The sequence below is a fragment of the Lactuca virosa genome, chromosome 4, assembly GCF_052849685.1.
Source record: "Lactuca virosa cultivar CGN04683 chromosome 4, Lactuca_virosa_CGN04683_v6, whole genome shotgun sequence".
Classification (NCBI taxonomy): domain Eukaryota; kingdom Viridiplantae; phylum Streptophyta; class Magnoliopsida; order Asterales; family Asteraceae; genus Lactuca; species Lactuca virosa.
Genome location: NC_136429.1, coordinates 79,446,733 through 79,453,214, shown reverse-complemented (window position 1 = coordinate 79,453,214; position 6,482 = coordinate 79,446,733).

Below are 6,482 nucleotides of genomic sequence, written 5' to 3'. Positions count from 1 at the left end.
CCTTTTGCTTAACAGAAAGCCAAGATAATAGTCAACTCTGTTGTATTTTATTTTCAAGTGACAGATGTTTTTCTACGGCAATAAAACATCCTTTGGATATTCACTTTCCCTTTTAAGAAAACCAAGTAATTAAGAGTGCACGGACCAACTACAATTTTGTCCATTATGGTGCACGTTGTGTCTAATTTTGTCTCATTGTTGATTTATAGAGTATATCTAAAATCACAGCCACTATTCTTTTATTTGGAGAAAATATTTTCCATTGATTCTGTAAAAATAATAGTTCCAAACTTTTACCAATCTAGCCGCATATTTCTCTTGTATATTACACATGCAGGTAAAATCAAGTTAATATAACTGATACTCCATATTTCTTAATTAGTACGTAACATTATTCATCATTCCACATATAATTAATCATGACCTTATCATATTACGTTTTAACCCCTTGGTTCTTGCATCAAAGTAAATGTACTGTATATCAAGCTGTACATATACATTTGGTACAAATATAGAACAATTGACATTAAGAGTCCTTTGGCTAGTATTCCGCAATTAACGTTCCCCGTACGTAGGCTTTGATGCGGGTTGACACGTGCCGTTGAGATGGTGCGGTTTACTATTCAATTTTCAATCTTTTAAAATTTGATTCCAACTTCTTAGTTATCTTGTAATTATATTTCTATCTCTATCATGTATGTTTGTGCTAGCAATTTTATAGATTCGAGTGTCTTTAAATTTCACAGTCCGACACTAACTTTTTACATCAGAATAGTGAAAAAATTTGTCATAATACTATTTCACCTTACCGTACACCATTTTTTTGCACTAAATATATATCCCACAGTAAGTTCCCTTTTTTAGATTTATATAGATTGTCAAAAATATCCTTTGAATTATTAGCTTTCAATATATCTATTTACATTTTTTGTGTGATATAAGCTTAATAAAATATATTATTACAAAAATATAACCAACTACATTATTAATTCGAATTATTTTAATCTTTTAAAACGACATTTGCTAAATAAAATAATTCTATTCAAAACATAAAAATAAGTTGGGGATGAGTGCGCCACAAATAAATTATATTAAATTGTTTTTATAACGAAATTTGATATATGGAAGAATTGTGTCGGGGTGAAGAACAAATTGGTTGCCAACGAATTGTTGTGGATGCCATAAGGGTAATATACTCTTTTAATGTCGTGTAGGAACGTATAGTGGTATAATAGAATATGAAAAAGATAGTCTAGGTGCAAAAGAAAAAAAAACATAAAAGTTATGAACACATTACATGAGTAGAAATATTGACCAAACCAATTAACATAATCTACTAAAATTTGAATACATGTTTATTTGGCATGGTTATTTTATACACACGTATGAGGCTGTTAACTATATATGCACGATACACTGAAAACCATTAACTTATATATACGTACTTGCGCTTATCTACACTCCCACAACAAATTCTAACTTCATTAAATTTTGTTTAATATGATACAAACTCCTAATTTCAATCAAAACAATTATGACTCGACAGACATGTTTTTTTTTTCAATATCAATATCCCACTATCCTGTCTGAAAATTTGGAATACCTTTCAAGACTTTATGTTCCGGAGTGATTCTCGATTTATTCAAATTTCGTTAAACTGATTATGTTCAAATTTCATTATCAATTCCCAACTATCCATGTGTGTAATTTTTTAATACCCTACAAGATGTCAAGTTCCGTTATTATGTTTGATTAATTCATAAGAATAAACTATATTTGATTGAATAGGGACGTGGCTTTTCTCTATTTGGATGAGTATTTCATTAGTTTTTACTGGATTTAAGTTGTAGGCTGGATTTTGAGGGTAAAGAACATTTTCATGTTATTTTCTATAAAACGAAGTGAACTTAAGAGTAATTCATTAAGAATAGGCAAACAAGTTTTCTATTTTAAATGCGATTGGAAGTTTATATAATTAGACGATAGAACAATTAATTTAGGTTATAGAGATCATATGTATCATAGTTAAAAGTTGTATTTAAATCTTTAGGGTTTCATGATGGAAGGCTTGTTGTGGAGAGCATTCGATACATTACAGTTGAATGTTAGATAATTTTGTTTAATTGGGCCTCAACATTGCGAAACCATTAGAAATCATGGGATCTCTCTTGGTTAATTATTTTTACAAACACAATTAATTTCTTTGAGATGAGTTTACACATGCTAGTTTTGTTGTTTCAGTTGCATACCTACTATCTTGTTTAGGATATATAGAGTCAATCTTGCTTGATTGCATCTATCTCATGGGAGAATGCATATATATTCCCTTTTTTATACGTTGTAAGCTGTCTACGCAGTCTCAAAACCATACTCCCCCCCCCCCCATCCCCCACAACAATGATTCAACCCAAACATGAGATCAAGAAGTCTCACATAGACATGGGTACTCTCACGCAAAGCAAACTAAGATGAACGCATTATATGTCAAAATGACCACTCCAAGTTCCATTTTCCTTCTACGCCATTTTTGGCGGCCATTGCGGCTCCGTAACAGCATCATACTTGAAAAATCATGCCATGAAATTATTCTTTCAAGATTATGAGCTCGCACAATCATTATAGATAATTCAATTATTTTTAAAGGATGTAAAACCTTCCCATTGCAAAGCCTTTCTACTAGCTGACCAAACCCTCACTAACTAAAGTAGCATCATCAATTACTATAAGACAACCACATTAACTGTTTTAATACTCGTACATCAATTGTAAATCGTTAACGCCGGTTTCGAGATTTTAAACCCTTAGAAGACAAGTTTCACAAGCTTTAGAGTAAAGAGAAATGGCCTTTTAGCACCTCTTTCCAAGAGATAGGAGTATCGCTCCCTCTCTGCTCAATAAGAAAGTGGAAACACATATTGCTTTAATTATAAAAGCGTCAATCATTAGTGATGCTCTCTTGAGAATCTCTTGTGAGAACAACAAAGAAAACATGAAATACTGTTTTTGTAAAACAAGCATAAATCAATCGTGATATTCTACGAGGAGAATCACACGCTTACCAGAAAACCATGACTGAGAGTCTTCTTAACCATGGTCGACTAAATTTCGTTTTGTCTCCATCAATCTAGTGCAGTCTTATGTCGGGATGGAATCGCAATTCCATTGTCACAAGAAGATATGCCATGTTATTTAGATGAAAGGAAGAGAGTGGAATAATTAGGTGTGCATACCGACGATGGGCATCTCAACTGTGAGCAGGCGGTCATGCCGGCCCTAGGAGGCTGGCATATGGAGTTACCAATCGGTTAGAAAATCATCCCTTCATATGTCAAAATGACCACTCCAAGTTCCATTTTCCTTCTACGCCATTTTTGACGGCCATTGCGGCTCCGTAACAACATCATACTTGAAAAATCACGCCATGAAATTATTCTTTCAATATTATGAGCCCCAACAATCATTATACATAATTTAATCATTTTTAAAGGATGTAAACCCTTCCCATTGCAAAGCCTTTCTACTAGCTGACCAAACCCTCACTAACTAAAGTAGCATCATCAATTACTATGGGACAACCACATTAACTGTTTTATTCTTCGTACATCAATTGTAAATCGTTAACACCGGTTTTCGAGATTTTAAACCCTTAGAAGACAACTTTCACAAGCTTTTGAGTAAAGAGAAATGGTCTTTTATCACCTCTTTCCAAGAGATAAGAGTATCGCTCACTCTCTGCTCAATAAGAAAGTGGAAACACATATTGCTTTAATTATAAAAGCATCAATCATTAGTGATACTCTCCCGAGAATCTCTTGCGAGAACAAAAATAGAAAACAGGAAATACTGTTTTTGTAAAACAAGCATGAATCAATCGTGATATTCTACGAGGAGTATCACACGCTTACAGGAAAACCATGACTGAGAGTCTTCTTAACCATGGTCGACTGGCTTTCGTTTTGTCTCCATCAATCTAGTACAGTCTTGTGTCGGAATGGAATCGCAATTCCATTGTCACAAGAAGATATGCCATGTTATTTAGATGAGAAGAAGAGAGTGGAAGAATTAGGTGTGTATACTGCAGAGGGGCATCTCAACTGTGAGCTGGCGGTCATGCGGGCCCTAGGAGGCTGGGCATATGGAGTTACCAATCGGTTTGAAAATCATCCCTTCTTAGAAAAAAATAAGTGAGACAAATGGTGTTCTGCGAAGATGATGAGTTTATGATTATCGGATGTGCTGGGATTTGGCATGTGGTATCAAATCAAGAAGCTGTCGGTGTTGCGAATACCTATGGGTGATAATTTTACTGCTATTGTGGTTTTGTTTTGATAATAATCAGGTCGAGTCTGTTACGGGTTGGTGTCGCCCGTGATTATGGTGCTGGGTGTTGTCTGATTGCATAAAGGGAATTAGAATGTGTATCATAGTTAAAAGTTGTATTTAAATCTTTATGGTTTCATGATGGAAGGCTTGTTGTGGAGAGCATTCGATACATTAAAGTTGAATGTTAGATAATTTTGTTTAATTGGGCCTCAACATTGCGAAACCATTAGAAATCATGGGATCTCCCTTGGTTAATTATTTTTACAAACACAATTAATTTCTTTGAAATGAGTTTACACATGCTAGTTTTGTTGTTTCAGTTGCATACCTACTGTCTTGTTTAGCCTACTAGACATGATATATAGAGTCAATCTTGCTTGATTTGCATCTATCTCGTGGGCGAATGCATATATATTCTCCTTTTTATACGTTGTAAGCTGTCTACACAGTCTCAAAACCATACTCCCCCCCAACAATAATGATTCAACCTAAACATGAGATCAAGAAGTCTCGAATAGACATGGGTACCCGACGCAAAGCAAACTAAGATGAATGCATCATATGTCAAAATGACCACTCCTAGTTCCATTTTTCTTCTACACCATTTTTGACGGCCATTGCGGCTCCGTAACAGCATCATACTTAAAAAATCACGCCATGAAATTATTCTTTCAAGATTATGAGCTCGCACAATCATTATAATAAATTTAATTATTTTTAAAGGATGTAAAACCTTCCTATTGCAAAGCCTTTCTACTAGCTGACCAAACCCTCACTAACTAAAGTAGCATCATCAATTACTATAGGACAACCATATTAACTGTTTTAATCCTCGTACATCAATTGTAAATCGTTAACGCCGGTTTCGAGATTTTAAACCCTTTGAAGACAAGTTTCACAAGCTTTAGAGTAAAGAGAAATGGCCTTTTAGCACCTCTTTCTAAGAGATAGGAGTATCGCTCACTCTCTGCTCAATAAGAAAGTGGAAACACATATTGCTTAAATTAGAAAAGCGTCAATCATTAGTGATGCTTTCCTGAGAATCTCTTGTGAGAACAACAAAGAAAATATGAAATACTGTTTTTGTAAAATAAGCATAAATTAATCATGATATTCTACGAGGAGAATCACACGCTTACCGGAAAACCATGACTGAGAGTCTTCTTAACCATGGTCGACTAGCTTTCGTTTTGTCTCCATCAATCTAGTGCAGTCTTATGTCGGGATGGAATCGCAATGCCATTGTCACAAGAAGATATGCCATGTTATTTAGATGAAAAGAAGAGAGTGGAATAATTAGGTGTGCATACCGGAAAACCAGGACTGAGAGTCTTCTTAAGCATGGTCGACTGGCTTTCGGTTTGTCTCCATCAATCTAATGCAATCTTGTGTCGGAATGGAATCGCAATTCTATTGTCACAAGAAGATAGGCCATGTTATTTAGATGAGAAAAAGAGAGTGGAAGAATTAGGTGTGTATACTGAAGAGGGGCATCTCAACTGTGAGCTGGCCGTCATGCGGGCCCTAGGAGGCTGGGCATATGGAGTTACCAATCGGTTAGAAAATCATCCCTTCTTAGAAAAAAAGAAGTGAGACAAATGGTGTTCCGCGAAGATGATGAGTTTATGATTATCGGATGTGCTGGGATTTGGCATGTGGTATCAAATCAAGAAGCTGTCGGTGTTGCGAATACCTATGGGTGATTATTTTACTGCTATTGTGGTTTTGTTTTGATAATAATCAGGTCGAGTCTGTTACGGCTTGGTGTCGCCCGTGATTATGGTACGGGGTGTTGTCTGATTGCATAAAGAGAATTAGAATGTGTAAACACATAATTTTTTTATTATTGTGTTCGTGGTAAAGTCTATTTGTAGGGCTGCTTCATATGAGTTGGAAAAAGTAGTCTAAAATTTTGTTGTGGAATTGATTCTACCATGAAAGATTATAGCACTGAATGGTTTTTTGTGTCTCTGTGTGTCATATCGGTTGTTGTTTGAATCCATATACATCTAAAGGTACGTTAATATCTGTATAACATAGTATATCTATATATAGGTTTGAATGGATTGGTGCTGATAAGTTTGGTGTGAACCTCTAGTCAGTAGTATATATAGTTACATCAATAACTTTACAGATTACAATATCCACAAGAAACAGAA